Here is a 20,615-nt window from a genome sequence, read left to right as displayed (position 1 = left end):
AGGTGAAACCTATTTCAAACAATAAGAGGACAAACATGAACAGGGAATGTTTCCATCTTTAATGCAAGCCAGTATTTTCCAACCTAGCCATCAATTTTGTGCATATCCAGCCATACACAAAAGAGTGCCCATATGCGTGTTTGGATGAATAATCAGTACCTGAAGCTGACAGGACTTGCACAAGCCATCACCTGCATGTGAAAGTCATGGTGCTTAAACAAGGGATCCTGAAGGGCTTTCATCATCGAAACAACCTTTTATGGTTGCACATGCATGTGAATCTAATAGCCGCAAAGCCACAAAGGCAAGGAGAGCCGGGGACTGTGAGACCACACTCTTACAGCATGGGCTTGGCTCTGGTTGTCCACGGTCCCAGGAGTATTCCCCTCATATTCTTTTTGGGTGCTATAGGAACCTAAACAAAGTTGAAAACTGAAGTCCTGAGGTGAATTCAGATGACAGATACTAAAAGCTTTTGCCTTTCACTGACTTATCTAATGTGTCAGGCAGCCAGCATAACACAGAAAGAAGGGTGTTTATGCAGCATTTTTCCCAACTTACACCATTTTTTCAGCCTATGTCTGAAGTGCTATGGCACTCTTAGTTGTTTCTTCCCCCCCTTAAAAAGGTTTTGAGACATTTTTTGAAAAAAAAAATATGCAAAATATACTGAGATTTAACTCGAGCCTCTGAATCTCCTTATTTTATATATTTGTTTTGGTGGCTCAGAAAATGAAGGCTATCGGCTCTTGGATTATGTAAAATGACATGGTACATTTCGTTTCATTTTCTTCAGAGTGCATGCATCAACTTATCCATGAAGTATTGATTGCAGGGGGCTGAAGCTGTCTGCACAGCACTGGCTGATTTTATAAGAGATTTTATTCGCAATTCTGCCACAAAAGCAAGGTGTTGCTGTTATTTATAATAGAAAGTATGCAATGCTGAAGACAAGCAGGTGTCTGTGGAAGAGTGGCTTGCACTCTAATGCCCAAGTTTATGTGACTTTAAGCACAATATATGTGAAAACATGAGGAAGTCACTGCACTTGAGTCATTCCTCTGGGGCAAATTGCCTTCAAAGCCTTCTTTTCCCTGCTACATCCAAACCACTGCTTACTCTCGCCTCTCCACACATCTGTATCTACAAGGGATTTCCCAGGCAGAAGCATGTACCTGTGTGCCAAACACTTGTTCTGTGCACAAGCAGTAAAGGTACTGTTTCGGGGATGTATCATACACCGAGCTCATTCTCAGCAGATCCGGCAAACATGTCCTGGAAGCATCAGCCTCGTTGAGCAGAGCTACACGGCACAGCTACAGAAACCCTGAGCATCTCAGCGCATGCCTGGACCACGGCCAAAGCAGAGCCATAACCCACCTGAGAGGCCCAGGCACGCGGTAGAGCCTTCGCACAGCGAAACATCTCAGAGGTCTGGAAAAGCTCGCAAAGTCTTCAATACGAGCTGGACAAAACCTCCTCAGACAAAAGGCTGTTTCAAGGAAACCCCCAACCGCTATGTGGATTTTGTCACAGGAGTCGCCGAAGGGCTTGCACAAGCTCCCAGGGCAATGCCACAGCCGCACCTTCTCCCTTCCCCATCCTGCTCATCTCCTCGAGGAGCGGGCAGGCATTGCTGCCTCTGGCTCTTGGCTGAGAGTCGCAGGCGGCGTGTGTTTCCTGCGCCTACGTAGGCACAGGCTTTTATCTTGGGCTGAACGGCCCCGCCGCCTGCCCAGGGCCCCGCAGCGCAGCTGAGCGCTGGCCCCAGCCCGGCGGCCGGGCCTGCCGGGGAGGGAGGCGGCAGAGCCGGTCGCTGCTCCCGGCCCCCGCGCACCGCCTCCTCTTCGAAAGGCTTGCTCGCTCTGCTAGCCCTCGCCTCCTTTCCTCTCGTCTCCTCGGCCCTCAGCTCTCAGAGCTGCCGGAAAGCAGCCCTCAGAGCTGCCGGGTAGCACAGCCCGCCTTTCCGCGTGTTTTCCCGGTAACTAGTTAATGCCGAGCGGGCGGCCCGCGCCCGGGTCCCGGCTCCAGCCGGGGAAGGGCGCCGGCCTCCCACCGCTCCCCGCCCGCCTGGGACTCCCGTAGCGGATGCTCACGCCACAGCCTGCAAATAGCTTGCCAGTGTTTCAAATAATTTTTTTAAACCTTCTCCGAACACCATAATGATTTCCTACGTGCATTCAGGACAGGTCAGCCCTTTTACTACTGGAGGCGTGATAAATACGATCTTCCTTGACTTCCAGGAGGTGTTAAGCATTTCCAAAGTTTCATAATGCTCACAGAGACTGTGTTCGAAACAAAATGGACATCGCTGCCGCTTGGATTTCTCTTTTTTTAGGCAGCGGTTTGCTGCCTTCTGGCTCCTCGGAGCGGCCGGCGTCGGCAATGCTTCCCTCTACCGCGCAACGCCGGGGCCCGGCAGGCAGGCGGCGGGGGGGGTGGTTTTTGGCTGACCCAGATTTTGAAGCGCTGCGGAATAAAAACGTACAGCTCCTATTAGTCCTGACTGATGACTGGATTAGTCAACCGATGATGTAGCCAGGTATCTACGTTCTTTGCTGTGCCTCTGCGGTGTGTTTCTGTGCTTTATGTCTTGCGCTTTCTTTACACAGGGCGTACGCGTTTTTTTCTGCATCTTTGTTTGTCGCCCCTGTGTTCACACTTTTTTAAAGGATTTCTCAAAACCAGAGGGGTCTAGCTGATTAATAAAACTCAGTATTCATTAATAAACATATATTTAACAATTTTAATAACGCCGTGTTGCAGCAGCTTCTTGTGCTCTTATTTTAGGGAATCAGCATTTGCACCAAGAAAGACAGAATCAGACACTTTCTCAGATTCTGTAGCCCATCCTCCCTACACTGGAGATCCCTGGAGATGTCATTACTGACATGATGAGACATTCTGGTTTAAGTGCTCGTGCTCTCTGCAGAGCAAGGGGCTGGGAATTAAGTATGCGTCTTATGCATAGTAGTGCAGAACAGCATCAATAAATGACTATTCTCCTTAATGCTTGCTTTTAGATTCATGGGGACTAGAAGGAACTAGTGCCAGGCCAGAACTTGGGATTTTTAATTCCTGTTCGGGCCTGGATTGGTACTGCTGAACTCCATTGTGCCTCTGGAAAACAGACACAGTACTCTTACCATTGAGCTGTTGTGCTGATCAGCTACTGCTCAAGCAGTTCTTTGAATACGAAAGTGCTATATGGGAAGGAAGGTTTATGTTTGTAATGAACAGGGCTTCAGTTACGGTCCTTGGCTGAGACATCTAGAGAGATTTTACCTGCCCTGCCCAGTGAAATCATGGGTGGTTTGCCAGTGATGTCAGAGGGAGAATTATTTTGTTTTTCATGCTAGTTCTTCTGCTACAAATGCTTCTGTTTTTTCTTTTAGTGTATGCAGTGTGGTACATCAAACATGTCTGTGTTTACAACACATTCTATGATTTGTTTTTTGTTTGGATCATACACATTAAAAAACAGAGCAGTCATCTGACAGCAAGGTAAGCTTTGTGTTAAGGTTAGCACTAATATATAGCAGATCTCCTTGTGCTTAAAACACAGCTACGGTAAGCTGAATTATTGTCCCTGTGCAGTTTTCATAGTTATTACTTGGTAGGTTGCCTCTTCAGTGTCAAATTAGAAGTCATTCGGCTAGAACCATTGCAGTGGTGCCTCTTGAGGTTTGCAGGCCCACATACTTGAAGTATATTACATATTTTTCCGAACAGTTGTGCTTTCACAGGGGTCTGTATTAGAACAGCATGAAATCTGCTGCTGTTTAGCTAGGTTTCATCTAAACCTCGCTGGTGTGTTCACTTTATGCAATGTCAGCAGCACTGAGAGTCAAACTCTGTTTCAGACAAACTTGAAACTTAAAAGAAAACTTGAACTCAGCCTCCTAAATTCCTTCCAGTGTCTTTTGCCTTTCCATTCCTTTCTTCAAGGGCAAATTTGCATTTACCTTTCTGATACTTTGTGAATACCAAACAGCATCTTTTCCTGCTTTTCAAGAGCAATTTTGTGTTGCTTCCCCTTCTGCCCTACCTTGCACACTCTCATCCACATCTCATACTTGCTGTGGTATACTGAAAGCAGGAGGGGAAGCAAGTATAGAAAGGTGATATATATATATCAGCTTTCTGTTTTATATATTTGTGGGCACAGAGGATGAACTTTCTGCGTTGAAGTGTTTGTTTAAATACTGGCTGCAGAGACCATAAAACAGAGGACAGGGGACAGAACAGCTGAGGAAAACATTCAAGGAACCAACTGCCTTATTCAGGGGAAGAGGAACTTTAAGGAAGAAATGCTTGCAGATTATAAAAATGAGGCTTATATTGGGCATAAAGGTAGAAAGTATTTTTCTGTACCTTAGTAATTAAAAATTGGACTGGTTGGTGAAGCAGAGAAGTGTTGTGGTCCTCTTTTCACTGTTAAGGAATCTACAGCTCCAATAATTGAAGTGAAGGTGGAGAGAGATCTCTAACCAGCTTAAATTTGTGTAGAAACATGGTGAAAGGGCTAGGCACCAAATTTAAAAATGTGGGATTAAGTAAAATAATGATGAGTTCTCTTTTCTTTAAATACTCTCTCTGCCCTGGTTTATATATGGATCTTCTGCTGTTGTTAATATTCTTTGGTCTCACACCTTTTTTTTAAAGAATTGCTCTTTTAGTAAATCATACGAGCAGCTATTATTGTGGTATCTTGTCCTTTAGACTTGACTGAAAACTGGTTTTATTTTTCAGATAGTGCATTTGCCTGAAAATTATCTTTACAATGTCTTCTGGCAAACAAGAGAGAGATTTGAGTAGGGTCAAAGACAAATCTGTGTATGGGGTTAAGTCAGAGAAGTCTTCCCATAAGATTCTTAATCTTAGAAAGTAAAAAAACATCTGAGATTATTAAAAAGAATTATACAGAAAATAGAGTTAATGCTTTTATCTAACTTAATAGGAAGATAAAATTTTAAACACAGACATTGTTTTTAGTTAAAATTAATAAAACTGAGCATTATGGATATGTTTTATATTCTACAATGCATGTTAACACGGAGTCTCCAGGGAACCTCTTAGAGTTTAAGATTCAAAGTAAAAAACTGTGACTGAAAATCTAGCCTTGATCGTGGTTATTAAAATAGATATCATGAACCTGAATTGGTCCTTGTACAGTTTAATTCCTTTGTCTTTGTGTAAGAAGATGAACTACCATAAACTTTGGTTTGATACTTCTTTTTCTGTTCTGGAGAAAAGATGAGAAAATTTCCCTCTATTACAGCTTGTATTTGCAAAGCAGGATGGATAACTTGGTTCAAAGTGGCTGAGCATCCACTAAAATATTTTCATTATATGTTTGGTGTAATTTTTTTATGTGAAAGCATGACAGATTGTAATAATCAGCAGAGACCCCTTATAACCCCTTTTCTATTAAAAGGACAGGCATACATGTGACAGTTCCTTTATTTATCAGACATGAGAATATGTAAAAGTTGTACCTTCTCTAATTCCTTTCTCTGTATATCCATATCCATACACACACGGGTATACATGTATATGTGCATGCGTTTTACTTCAAAAAGACCTTTCTATGGCCCTGCCCAACTTTTTCCTTGTATATATGTCAATGAATTTGTTTCATTTTACTGCTGGGAAGTAATATTACATCTGAATTATAAACAGATCTATCCAGAGTAGGGCTGGGGTTGTTGTACTGTCTAAAGGGCACCTGAGGTGAATGAGACTGCTTAATACTGGTGGAGACTCATGGGCCCATCCTTTGAGAGCCTCCCTTTGGGTTCATCCACACACCACTGCATCAGGTACAGAAAGCAGAGGGTCCATGGAGCAGCACTGATGCTGACAGGGCTTGAAGTGTTGGGCAGGGAAAGTCTTGGGTTTCCTCAAACCCCAACACAGACTAAGCAAGGATAACAGGAGACTGGCCACTTTCCCCAAAAGACTTTTGCAAAGCCTCAGTGGGAGACTGTGGCTGCAGCTACAACTCTGAAAGCTGTCTAGAGAAATTTTCATACATCACCTATGACGTGTTGGCCCAAATGTTGGAAGTTATACCAAGCATCCTGCTCGGGCTTCCCAACAGGGGAGTCACGCTTACATGGCAAGGTGCTGGGCAGAGTCTGTTGTAAGATTAATGAGGGTAAGTGGCGCCTCAACAGAAATTACAATGAGAAGTAGCAAATGAAATCCTCTCCAGGCCTTTCCTGTCTGCAGAGTGTAACACAAAACCCACAGCTACATAAGAAATGAAAAAAAATCTTTCTAGGTCATTTTATTTTTAAAGATTAAGTTGAGATCAGAGACTTGCATCATGCTGTGCTGTTGCCTCTGTGTTTTGCAATGTAGTTATTGGTACAGATTTTTAAGGACTAAATTGTCAAAATAGTTCAGTAGTTGTGTGAAATCTAATCATTTTGTACAGATTACAGTACCTCTGTATTTGAAATGGATTTTTAAATTCCAATTGCTGGAACTGCATCCTTAGTGTTCCATGATTGTTTGTAGATGTTACGAATGCCTTTGGATCCAGACAGAGTGATAACGGCTTTGAGCATAGAAATGGACTTGCAGCTGGATTCTCAGGAGAGCTTTCTACGCTGGATGATAGCTCACATATTGAAATGTGCTCATCGAAGAGGTATTATGGGGGCAGTAAAGGGAACCAAGATTTGCCTGCAAAGTGGAGATGAGAAACAGGAACAGGTAGAAACAATCTAATTTTTCATGGTAAAAATCAAAACCCGTTATTTTCATCACTAATTTTAGGCCAGGATCTGCAACCGTTGCTGAAGGTACCCATTACCTTGTTTCCAGTGCAGTTCCACTTATTACAGTATGTGTCAAAGACACGTGGAAAATTGTTCTTCCCAGGGTAAGCTGCTGCTTAACATAAGTGTCAGAAGTGTCTAGCCTTTATTGATTCAAATTCTGAGTTCTTTATATGATATAACCATCCTAAGCAGAAATAGCTAATGTGCTGAAAGGCAGTACATGGTATTTGCAAAAAGAACAGCATGAAAAGATCTATGCTCCAGTGATGTCTTGTTTTCTTTACTGTTGCTACGGAGTTAAAAGCCCATCTGTCCTCCTTATTATGTTAAATTCATTCAGGAGTCACTTAACTGAAGTATCCTTAACCTAGTGCTTCTGCAAACTAGTACATCTACATCAAGAATAGTTATTAAAATAAACATCTCATTATCAGCATCCTAATGCAGTACCATTGTGAGTAATCAATGAGGTCTCTGGCAATCATGGGAATTATACAATATCATTGAGTTATTTATAATAAAATTGCTAAAGAGTTGCTGACCTTCCCAGTTAAACCTTTTTTCTTTTTTTCTTACAGCCTGCTGATCTTGCTCTGAATTTTCAACACACCATGTTTTCCTCTTTGTCCCAACATAACTTTAGTATAGAAATCTATTAAGCTAAGCTCAGGTTTATAGAAGAAAATGATCATGGAGTCACATTACAGAATCATGTTGCATTCCTTAAGCTTTAAAACCATCACTCCACCTAAGAATTTTATGCTGTCCTCCAAAATGAAATAGAAGCTGAAAAGATATAATATGAGAATTTTTTCTATGTTGCTTCCACCTCAAGCTAACAGTCTATATTTTGCCCCTTTTACCTTAGTCTCTTAGTCAGCCATGCAGTAAAGTGGGTTTGAATCCCCTGCACACCTATTACAGAGAACATGTAAGAATCAAGCTAACGTTGAAGCCTCAGCTATGAGAAAACAAATATGGGAATAAGAAGTTGCCAGCAGATACAACAAAGGCATACAAATGCCTTTGCTTTGCAAGTGTATGCACCCCTCCCTATTTGTCCCTGCTTCTCCGCTGGGGGTTATGCATGTACAGAAGTCCTGGTAGAAAGCTACTGGTGGCTGCTCCTCATCTGCCTCAGTGCCAAGACTTCCAGCTTAGCTTAAACTGATGATGAAGATGACGTAAGATAACCTTGCAGAATTAACACGAATATGAATGAAAGAGCGCCCATGTTCTGCAGTTTCAGAAATTAGGGCAGTGATCTCTAGCAGATGAGTGCTGATAATAATCTGGAGCTAGTAAAGTTATTAACCACATCCAAAACAGGGTGTTTGCCCACTCCCTACCTGGAAGGGGAAGTGATATGCATGCAGCTGTGATTTTGCCCTCTAGACTGTCCGACAATGTAGAACATGGATGTACTGGGTATCTTTAAATTTATTACAAATATTTTCCTCTGTCCATAAGATGGTCCAGCAATTATTTGGACCCTCAGAGTTAGATTGTCATTAGAATTCATTGTCCAGGTCTGCATCAGGACAACTCGGTTGTGAGACCATCAATATCAGTGGGTTTGGATGAGTGTCAAAGGGATTGGAGTAGATGCTGTAGTTTTAATTACCTACCTTTTCTTTAAAGAGGTAATAGGCTGGTCCCCTTTTTGGTGGGTACAGGATTTGCGATGCTGTGCACTGTTTCAAGAATGACAGGTTAGAAGCCATGCAAATCACAAGCATGAAAGTTAAAAGAATCATATTTAGAGAGCCTATTCTAAGTCAAGAAAATACTCCAGAGAGTGGCAGTTAAAGCTTGCTTGTTTATCAGGCAGTTGAGTTTGTGGGTGAACTGACTCCTAGCTACACTGTAGTTGGGGAGCTTTTCTGTTGACTGACAATACTGAGCCGAGAAGGCCACCTCAGAAGTCGAGTGGGAAAAGGTTGCTCTCTGCAGGCTCAGTAGTCCTTCCAGAGGACTTAGGGACACCATGTGTCTGTGGGAGGAGGGTGGGAGAGGTAAAGCATGACCATGACTGCTATAAAATAAAAGTTAGACCTAGATCCTCTAGGCTTGGAGAGTCTTCGCCCTGGCCTTAGAGACAGACAAGGACAAGTCACATGAAGACTTGCAGGAGATGCTGCCTTGCATCTTTTGTTATGCATAGGAGTGATGATGGAGGAGGGCTCTTGCCTGTTCTTTTTCCTCATTTAAAAAGCTGTACTGCTGTGTTTCATTTTACTTAACCACGCAAAAATGGCAGAAGGAGGGAGGTAGGAGAAAAACATCCACATCAGACACAGCAGAAGGAAATATGGGAGGAGAGTGGAGAGGTGGGTTGGTGTTGTCTGGTTTATGGCCCTTCTGTGCCATCTGAATGGTACAAAAGGCTCAAAACGAGCTTGAGCATCTGTGTTACTGTCTGCACCACTATGATAATGAAACTCCACAAATGCTTAGAGGAATAAACAACATTTCAAGTTTCCTGAGGTTATATAAAAGAAATATTTATTCTATCTATCTGAGCAAGAGTATGCAGAGAAGTATTGCAGTTAAAAAAAGGCATAATGTGTTCACAATGTGAGGGAGCAGAGCAGCACAGTGAGCAACCTTAACTAGGCTGTTTCCAAACTTTTGACTGCCTAACCATGCAGCCTTAATGCTCTGTTACCATATTCGTCATGCACACAGTATTATATAGATATATATAATACCAACTGTCTGGCTAGATATAGATATCTTATTTTTATTGGAATTTTATCCTCAGTCTCCTCTCTGCTTGTCTTTTCACAGTTTTTCTTAAGCAGAATGTGAAACTAATACTTTAAAATTTCAGCTGCACTTTTGAACCCGTGATATTTGAAAGCAATTTTTTCTCATCACAACCTGAAACTGATATGTTGTTACACAGGAAATGTTGCACATCTCAAAACTCTCCACTTATAGAAGATGCAGTACATATCCTTGCAAAGATGTGGGATGCATGTGAAAAAAGGTATCAGGATTACTTCGTTTATTGGGAATTATCACTGCAGCTCTCTTCTCTACCTCCTTTTTCTTTACACAAATGCCAAAATTGTCTCTCAAAAATGTTTAAAAATCATATTCTGTTATGTAGATCCTGGAGTTTAGTCTGAAATGCAGGCTTGTCTGTGAAAGCTATATTATGTATTTTGGCATTTATGCTACATCAGAATATTAATGTAAAGTAAATCCAAGCTCAGGTGCATAATTAAATCTAAACCAGATATTATTAAAGCACTTGAATGATCCCCAAGATGAAATCCTGCCTGCCCAATGAAAGCCAATGACACTGGGCTCCTCCAGCTCTTAGATTATCAAAGGATCTTAGCACCCAAGTGGTCTCACAGATTTAGGTACCTAAATCTACCATCTGAGAATGGACAATTTCTCTCTATGTTTTTACAGAGGCGTATTATTTTGGGGCCAAAGAGGAGGGACAGAAGATGGAGCACAGTCTTGTAGCCCAGTGAGGACGATGTCTTGAATTTGTGGGCATTAAAGGACATTTCAAAACAGTCCCCAAAGCAAGAAGGAGAAGCCTTGGCTCCTCCTTACACAGAAGGGGATATTAGGAGAGAGGTGCTGCTTTTTGTCACTTCTGAGCAGGATGAGGTGCAAGATAGGCTACACCAGGGAACTTTCTGGTGAAAACCCAAGTATCCTTAGCCTTTTGGATGCTGGGGAGGTTAAGCAAGGTTTTGTGAGTTGTGTTCTTGGATTCAAGTGTCTAAATCTCACAGAAAACCAACCTGGGATATCTAACTGCCTCTGCTGAATCGATTTCATTTCCCAGTTTTTTTTCTGGTTACTTTTATGTATATATATTTCTTACATATGTATGCATGTTAACCCTGAAATTTCTGCTATGTTATGTATCAGTTTAAATTTTTACACAAGTGAGACTGAATTCCTCTCTACTTTCTCTTCACTCCCAGCGTTCAGTAAACTCTAGATAGGAAGCATTTGGCATGCAGGAAAAGCTCTAGTGTTGATTCTGTCTCCAGTAATCACCCATCCATCTAATCCATCATACTTGACCAGATTATATGTAAATCTGATTAGCTCACATAAGAATGTAAAAGAGTTTCTTGCCGTCTTTGGTAAGCACATCAATCCAATAACCTAGACATCAAAAGAAACAGGCTTTACACTTTACAGAGGAGAATCAATAATCCTAACGATATGCCGATTATAAGTGTATACAACCGCCAGAAAGGTTGTAGGCAGCTGAAGAGAGAAATCCTTCACCTCTTAAGCTGGTCAGACCCAAAGATTTGTTTGGTTAGCTGATCATGCTTTCTTTGAGAAGACCTATGTGCTTAATGCAACACCTCAATATGCAACATTAATTTTAATTAACAAATTGCTTGTGGACCTTTAGCTCTATGATATTGTTACTGTAGCCAAGGTTAGGAAATTGTCTGAAGGAAATAAATTTGAAGCAATTCAGGCACAGGTAAATAGCCTGTTATTATCTATGAACCATTGTCATTATGGTCACTTCTGAAAAATCATGTGTTTCCCATGGTTCATTAAATCTGTTTTACTCCCCAAATAAATGAGCTACTTTGAGATGTCAGCTGTGAAGATTGAAATAACTCCAAGCAGAAGGATTTATTCCACTAAGAAAGATGGCAATCAGCAACATGAAAGACCTTCCAGAAAACATCTTATACAAAATTCATGGTTTTGTTACTTCATAATGTTAAATGTTTTAAGCAGCTAACTAGTCACAGGATTTCATCAAGATGTGCATTCATAAACAAAGGGAAGGCATTAGCTTTTGTTTAGCAACTTTGCTCTGATTTATTCTTTCAGAAAAAAAGTAATATTCTCAAAATTGAAATTTTCTGTTTCAGCAGGTCTGTCTACCAGATTGTCAGAAAATATCTTCAAAATGGCTAGCATGAGAGTTCCACCAAGACTTATCAACAACTGAGCAACAAAGGAAAACATGTTATGGAATCAGAAAAAGGCAAGAAAGGAACAGGGGAGCTGGCAGCATGCTCCCTTCAGCCAAGGGTTTGTGCCGCCGTTGCCACAAACAGGTTTTAGAGCAGGCCAGGCTGGTTAATGTGATTGTAGTTCCTGAGCAGGTACTTCCACCATGGCATATTGTATTTATATCATGCTATATCATTATAGGAATGTTGTGAAGAGGGGCAGCAGAAAGGAAGGCTGGTCATGGTGACTGTACTGTGGTTTGAAGGGGAACACCCTAAAAAGAAGGGAGGAAGGGAAACTGTGCCTTCCATAAAAGCATCCAAGCAAGCCAGACTGCCAATCCCTCTGGAGGGCAGGGCAGGACAAGTGGTGCGAGAAGAGGAAAGCAGGGAAAAGCCTGAAAGAGTGGGGACTGGAGGACTTCTGAAGGGAGCAAGAGGCTACCTGCAGTGGAGGGCAGACCTACACCAAGCCTCAGAAATGACAGAAAGTGACCTTAAGGACTCCAAAGAGAAGTCAGAGGAGAGGACACTTTCTCTCAACCACAGAAACACTGAAAGTTGCTAAATTTGAAAGAAAGCCTGGAGAAAAAGACCCATCCTTCTCAAGAGGGATATTGATTTTCCAGCTTTTCATGTGTTTTATTTCTCACTTCATAGCTTCTGAATTTTCCCTGCTTAGATGGTTATCCTGCTTTACTGTGTGTAATATTTTGTAATTTTTTTTCCCTAATAAATCTTAATTTAAAAGGCTGCAAAACCATTAACTTCGGGCTGACAGGAAGAATTTGCTTTCTATTGCATGGCCCTGCTGGTGCAAGGCTTGTGAGCAGGTAACCCTACACCACCAGTTGTAGCTGTCAGTACTGACAAACCCTACAAAAGTAGAGGATACCTAAGGAGTAATGTCGAAACACCATAGGAGAGCTGTACAGGGAGAAAGAGAGGTAGCTCTTCCTCCTTCCCTCTCTCATTGCAGCAACAAAATCTGGGAGCATATGTCTTGAATATTTGTGAGCCCTTGGAGCTAAGTGACACTACCTAGCCTCTTGGACCTTTCAAAGGCAAAATCAAAGGCAAGGTCAAGCCGGCCTTGGACATGAACATGCAGTAGAAAAGTGATGATGGGGAAATAAGGAATTGGTTGCTAGAAATCAATGAATGACTGCCCTGAAAGCTGCCTGTGACTTACTTGAGGGTGTACGGTCAAAAGATTCATGTTGACGTGTATCCATATTACGGCCTACATGATGCCTTTTTTGTACACTCCCCAGCAAAGCATAAACCTGTCCACTAGCCAACGCTGCCTGTGCAGCAGCCTGTGCTCCAAACTGGCCACAGTCAGGATATTGAACATGCTTTTTTTCCCAGTGCAATAGGGTATATGTGGGATATGTACAGCATATTAGATTGGTTTCCAGCCACCTGCCAGAATCTGATGGCAGGAAATTTGCACGTCTCTTGTTGTAGCCAAGTGACAGATAATAAGAGAAAGGTGCCATTGTTGGAACTATCAGTATCAGATTTTCTAATACAGCCCTGTTGTAATGAGATCATACACATTGCTCAAGCTGCAATCAGAACTTCCACTGGAGGAATGAGCCTGGATAATAATAAAAGCAGAAAGCATTTTAAGTAAATAGAATTTCCCAGATACTGCATAATGTTGTTTGTTATTGCTATCTTTTATGAGCCTTGAGAAATATATTGTATAAGAATGATTTCCTTCAATATAAGCTGTTATCATGGAGGTCTCCTATGTCAATTCTTATTTAAAATATATTTCCTTACAGTCTCGATATTATGAAAGCATAAATTAATGTGACCTCTTTGCTTCCATTCCATGTTCTTATAAAGCCTCACCGTAGCTCTCCAAAGAACAGTTACTTGCTGCTTTGTACAAACGTAGCCTAAAACACTCCAAATAATAAGATCCATTTTGGCAGTAAAAATTCATTTTATGTACAGCTTTCACAGCCCCTGAAAAGCCAAGGTCTTTCAGTGAACGTTACACAGAGCATTTTTTTCTAAGCTCAAGTGAGAGTGAAGAAGCATGTAGATGATATCCCCCTCCGCTCTCCTAATGGAAAACCTCCATGAGCCCAAACAAGTGCCGCTTCTTTTGAAGAGCTTGTGGGAGCATAAACAGGGAGCCTGACAGCGCTAACAGCCAGTGCAACAGCAACGCCTTGGCAAATGTAGAAGAGAGGGCAGACTATTTCCATGAGCTATCGTACATTATTTCCCTCTTGCCTAAAGCTTGCCATTGGCAAAAAGACAAAGCCAAAACAAACTCCTACCATGAAATGCACATTCCTGATTAACATTTCCCTATTAAGAACATTTTCCTGTTTTGCGCAGTTTGCTTTTTATTTTGATATGCATTTATTATTGCTGGCAGCGTATAACGAATAGCATTTCATTGTTTCGTCCACATCAATTTCTGACCACTGGATCTTATTATACTATTTTCTACTAGTGTAAAAGAGCTGTATGCTTTCAAAATTTCTTCCTTAGGTAGGTAAAAATCTTGTTTACAGGCAAAGAGGAAACATACTTTACACATAAAGTCAAAATTTATCATTAATATAATTCAGATCCTAACAGTCTAATCCAAGAATCATTATTAGTCCAGATATAATTATTATGGAAAGAAAAAGAACACATCTATGCAGAAAAAGTTTCAGTAATAATAGTAGTAATACAGTTAAATTTTTACACACACACACACACACACACACTTAGTTTCTACCCCTTTTCCTGATGTTGTGCTCACCCTTCTGGTGTTCCTCTTAGTCCTAAGGTCAGGGGTTTCATTCTGGTGTTGGTGGTGTTAACAGTGAGTTGTCAGCACCCAGAGTCCTTTGCCGGGAGGAATATAATGTTCATGTTGATGTTTTTCTCTTTCTGTCTCTCGAGGTCACTTTTATATGTCTGCAACATGCTTTTACACCTAGCTTTTATTTCATTGATCTGCACCTCCACGTTATAGCCAATTTTTTATGGTAGGCTTACATATGTTAGATACTATTTCTTTGTTCGCTTTGCTTTGTTATCCCAAAAACCAGTTGTGTCCAGCTCTAGGTCTGCATTTCTTTAACTAATCATTGGTGAGTTCTTTATAGCTGTGGGGTCTCCAGTGCCGAGCCTGTGCCCCATATCTTATTGTCCCAAGCCTGTACCCCTCCACGCCGCACCCTGTGTCTCTCTTATCCTGCCTGGCCTGTATTTGTCTGTACTGGTAAACATGGTGGTACCACACAAACATAAACAAAAGTAAAGCAAATCAGCCATACAGGTCTAAAGAGTTAGAGAAATTGCTGTCACAACTAAACCAACTAAAACAAGGCTGCAGGCGGGTCAAGGAAAGTTCAGGCAGAGCAAGTTCTGACACCTTGCAAACTCAGTGCAAAGCTTATGTCATGTTACTACCCATGGCAATACTGTATTACAGATCAGCATAATCACAGTAGGTTCTTGTATAATATCTTTTCACCTTAGAGACATATGACAGACTTATCTTCTTTAGGCTTTTACTGTAAAACATGTAAACCCCCCCAAGTAATTCTGTAGTTCTTTTAAGTACCTTGCTTTCTTTTGTGATCTTCAGTAAAATGTTTGTATGGCAGTGGTAACAAAATAGTTATAGAATGTAATGTGTATAGGTTAATGAAATTCACCATAAAGGACAAGATGTTGAATTTTCTGGCTGTTACCTGTCCAGACAGTCCTTCATGCTCATTTAGCCTCTAGCATTTTTAATTCTATCATCTAACATGGCTCAAAACCAACCTAGAAGGTGTAATACATAGAGAAAAAGAAAAAGCTGGTAGGTGCAGAACCTTGTATAAGCAAAGGCAACCACTGTTGGGACTGTTCTGTATGCTTTATTTTAAAAAGCATCACATAGCCTCATCCTATCACTGTATTATCCATCACATTTCCACCACCATTAGCTTTAATGAAATTTCATAGCCTTATTTCCTAAGGAATGACATTTGCGATCATGGTATCTATATGAATATTTTATTTTGGTCTGTTTCGCCTTCCTTTCAAAAAGTTTTTGTACCATTTCCCATACTTTGTCTAATTCAACACAGGGGTAAGTGACCTCAGAAAATACTGATTTCTTACTGAGGGAATCATGAGTTTCAATCATTATCAGATACAAGAAAATCCCAGAGACAACCCAGACACAGGTCTGCATCTCACTGGTCTTCACTGGGCTGCTGCTTATGGAACAGCTTGCTGACGAGTTAATGGCTTGCTGGGCAGAGTGTTCAGTGCTAGCCATTGCAACAACTCTTGTCCAGCTGAAAAAAAACTTTGCTAGATAAATGAGAATAAATAGGGATAAGATAAGGGGGTTTTAAGACCCTTATAGGTTTCTGTCTTCAACCTTCTTGCCACAGCATTCCCTGTACAGGACCAGTTTTTCCCTGACTCCCCATGCATCAACCCAGGGGGTGCAGAAGAGAACAGCTGGAATGGACCCTTCTGCATCAGCAGCCCCATGCTACAAATCTGCTCCCGTCACGGTGTCACATAGAAAATGTAACAAGGATGAGGGAAAGGAAAAGGCAATGTAGTGCTCCTCAACAACCTATATCAATGCTATGTCCACTCTGGTGTCCATAGTGGGAGCTTTCTGCTGATTTTCCATTTGTTGCTACCATTGGCACATAGCACAAGCGTGGAGATAGTTGCAAACAACAGAACCATGAATAACAATGGAAATGGAGATTTATATCACTTAACAATCAGGTCAGAACACAAAGGACCAGTGCTGAAAGTGCTAGCATTACCACGAACCCAGTCTACAGTAGAAATATCTTTAGGGCTTTGCTGTTGTTACCAAAAGTATGACATTTTTGCAAAGTCCGTTAGTACAGACAAGTCTTGTGAGAGACAGCACTGTCTATTTGAAGCATAAAACAAATCTGTCTTAAATTCATATCTAGGAAAGACAGTGTACAGCCTAGAAGTAGCTGGTGGATTCTTTGTATAAAGAATCCACCTTCTGTTTCCTTGGGGTTTTTGCTTGCACCTAATTTCTACTAATTTTGTAAATTATACTATTTCATAGAAAAATATTTATTTTCTCTGTGGCAAATGCACAGACATCATACTATCAAATACTGTATTGCTGAACTCATCTGAGTGAGAAATAACAGTTCTTATTCTGCTGCTACTGTTTTATTTCAGTAAGATCTAGATATCCCAGCTGGGGAGAGAGGACAATACTACAAGGTGCTGTCTACATATACAGTGAGCAGCAGCTTCTGTTCTGATAAATTTATGATTATCCACTCAATTTATCTCAATGAGGTGTGAACTTTTAAGTTTGCATGGTCCATTAGGGCCTCAAGTGAGTGAGGCATTTAAGCATGTGCTTAAATCCATCTATATTCAGAAAACCAATTAAGCACATGCTTAATTTTAATGATGGATCCTGTACTGAGGCCTATAAAGCTAAACTGCCATTAAACTTGGACAATGTCTCCTTTCTTTTTCTTTCAAAACAAATAACCTAGGAAGGTATACGCAAGAGCTCATGTTAGTGCAAAACAAGGCTTTTCAATTTCCATGTGCAAATATCAGGAATTGAAATAGTGAGGATTAGTTGTAATAACTCTAACCTATCCAGTAAACTAATATGCAGGGAGGCAGAAGGGTTAATTCACAAAGGCTCTACTTTTGCCTAGTGAGACAGGGCAATCTGGAGTGGCAAAACAAGGCTTCTGCCTCTTCACTGACTATACAGGCAGCCTAGGGAGATTAATAAGACTAGTGTCAAGATAGCAGTCATTCAACACTTGTGTAACCAGACCTAGATTTCAACAGTCTCCCATAGTAGACAGTATAAAAGTACAAAGTAAATTAGCTAATGTTACATTTCTTATCCTGTCTTCTGTGCATTTTCATCTGCAGCTTTAATCGTTCCATAACAGTGCCATAGATGCCTTTATTTTGTTTTCTAAGCATTGCTATCATAAGACCAACCAAAGCTATGAAGTTATTTCACACTGAGATACGTACGATGCCTATTGATGTCAAAATTAAAGGTTTCTGAAGAAACAGAGCTGCAACCTTATTATTAGTTCACTAATTGCTCATCCAATTTGGACTGGGTATGACATTTCATAATATATTCCATTTCACCCTCTTTACTGCACTGTGCAGGGCAGCTAAGTACTTTGAAAGCTTTAAGGAGGTCTTTCTATTTATGAGGGCAAAGGCGATGTGTAGGCATTCCTTAATAATGTAGGTCTGAATCAGCGTAAAAAAGTTAGAAATGAAGCAGCAGCATATTAAAAAGGAGGTTCAGAGAGCTGATTTTAGCAAAGCTATCACTGGTATTTGAACATACTGAAAAGTACCTGACAACACCACAGAATTTAAACAAGGAGACAAATACCACAGCTTAACCCTGCAGGTAATGGGAATAGCACATAGAGTCTGGCCCATCCCTGAAGGACTAATTTTGACCTATATTAACTGCTTAATCTAGGGAGTTCATTTTAACACCATTAGAAAAAACAGAGTACACGTTTAGCAAGTGAACAGACATAAAAATACCTCAAAGCTTGTGCTCAGCTTGTACTACTCAATATGGCTGTTAGAGCAACATTGGCCCGGGGCACATGACAAGTGGTAGAACAAGAAGATAAAGAGGCCAGCAATATATTTACAGATACTAAAATTATACTTCTGGAAAGAATTATGTGTTCCTGTCATAAATGTACACATTGGCAAAAAGGTAATGATTTCTTTTAAAGCAGTGAATTGATGGGCTGTTTTTTTCAGGAGACAACTATAATAAAAAGGACTTTTTTTAGTAGCACTTGTGCCTGAAATTCAGCAGCATACAGGTGTACAATTATTAGAGATGAGAGGGAGACGTATCCTTACCTCTTCCCTCCCCCTGCCTCTTCGTTAACTTTCCGTTCTATAACCGGGTTCCCTCTCCTCTTCCCAACCACTGAGTAAATTGATCCAGACCTACATGTATACTTGATTGTCCTTACAAATGTTGCATGACCCTGGCAGCAGAAGCTTGTGCTGGCAGCCAGCATGAGCCCATGGGTGCACTGTGGTCTACAATTCCCCCCTGGGAACTGGGAGAGCTCTCTCAATTCCCTTTTTTGCAGTGTGCGAGATTTTGCAAGGTTTGCAATGTGGCAATTATTCTCAGGGAAATGGGAGAGCTCTTAGGTTTCCCTTTGTGAGAAATAGTTAAATATCTGCTGGGTCACAGCGAGAAAGTGAGTGTGCTGCGGAAATGAACCCAAGATGCACTGGGCCAGAAAAGAAAGAGAAGGTCCCTCACCTCCAAGGATGTTTATCCAATGCTGGCTTATTCCAGAGTATATAAACCACTGAAACAGTCCTGGGCACAACTCTCATTTTCTTGTCTGTTGGGTGACTGCCCAGACAACAAGGCTGTTGTGTGAAAAGTAGGCCCTCCTCCTCCTTTGGCCACGTTTTAAAAGAAAACAGCTGTTGCCTCTATATCCTCTACATGTCCTCCAAAAATCCTACAGATCAGCCCTCGTTTGGAGGAAGCTTTTGTTTCTAGGTCCCAGCTGACATGAGCTTTGCTATGAACCATTGAGGAATGCAGCAGTTCTTCTTATACCTCCAGGGACATGAGAAAGTTGCGCATGGTGTTTGGGCAACTCCAAAATTAGGATGCTAATCAGTGTGGTTGCAGGGTTGCAGTGGTGGTTTTGGATGTGGCTTTGGATCCTGTCCCTAAGCCTGCAGGTAGGCAGGAGTTGCACAACAGAGCTTTCCTCAACATTTCTCACTGCAGGAACCTTCAGCCTTTGACACAGAATCTCAGCTTTCTTCTTTCTTTCTTTTATATGTATCTGAAAGTGTCCTAAAAACATATGCCTTCAATCTCCTTTGAGTCATCAAAGAGCCTAAAACAACACTCCTGAGAGCCTGGGGACAGAACTGATGCTGTGCCAACATGAAATTTGACATTTTGCTAAGGTACCACATGAGTCAGTGTTCGACTGCAGATTTAATTATTTTGCTGATATCAGAAGTCTACATGTATTTTAATTTTTTAGGGCCTGTTCCTTAGTGAGACTGGATATAGCTGCATCTTGCTCTGCATTCTTCCTCGCAAAAGAGGAATTCATTGATTGCAGTGGGGGTAGGAGAACTAAAGCTATATCACTTAGTCTAGAAAAAAAGGTGAGAGCATAGAAAGAATAAATGGCTTTCTACTAACCATATTTGCCTGTCGGTGGGAGACTTGATAGCATAAAGTAGGGTGATGAAATTCTTTATATAAGGATACAAGGCCTGACAAGCAGAAGAGAAAATACTCCTTAGCATCTGCTATGGACTGCAGGAAAGTGAGAACAAAGGAAAATCCTGTGTAACCTTTCCCATTACCCTGTATGCCCATACCCATACAACACTTGGATTCTATTACAGTTCGTTCTTCACTGCAGGCAGACTTTGTTCCTTTGATCTTGGTGGACTTCTGTTCTTTGGATGTATTTTTCCTTGGGTGATAAAAGGTCCATGTGTTTCTGAGAGTAAGATTTCATGCATGCCACTTGAGAGCAGGTGCTAAATACTGTTTATAACCTGAAAAGGGAATTTTGATCCTGATAAAGGCATGAATTGGAAAAATCACCTTAAAGATATGCCTATGACTATATAGGGCATAGATCTGCAGCCAGTTAAAAAGTATGTGGGTTACATGGACTTCTGTTAAAATGCACTGGTGTTCACCACCTGTGGATCTGGGCCAAGGTCAGGATGGAAGAATCAGGGCAATAATTAGGCATTCTGTTCTGCAATTAGAAACCACAGATGAAGTAATGAAAAGCTTTCC

General features: G+C 41.1%; 2 long non-coding RNA genes across 2 annotated transcripts in view; one reads left to right on the top strand and one right to left on the bottom strand.

Annotated features, from left to right (window-relative positions):
• Nucleotides 1-20,615, bottom strand: part of LOC140662472 (uncharacterized) — a 120,576-nt gene that overhangs the window by 41,402 nt on the left and 58,559 nt on the right. The window lies entirely within an intron of this gene.
• On the top strand, nucleotides 2,193-9,783 carry LOC140647310 (uncharacterized). The gene is made up of 3 exons (XR_012040707.1): nucleotides 2,193-2,542; nucleotides 6,526-6,658; nucleotides 9,700-9,783. It is a non-coding gene; the product is annotated as an uncharacterized lncRNA (long non-coding RNA).

This window comes from Ciconia boyciana, chromosome 1 (assembly GCF_034638445.1).
Source record: "Ciconia boyciana chromosome 1, ASM3463844v1, whole genome shotgun sequence".
Taxonomy (NCBI): Eukaryota; Metazoa; Chordata; class Aves; order Ciconiiformes; family Ciconiidae; genus Ciconia; species Ciconia boyciana.
Note: the sequence above shows the minus strand (reverse complement) of the source record. Positions and strands in the feature narration are given on the sequence as shown.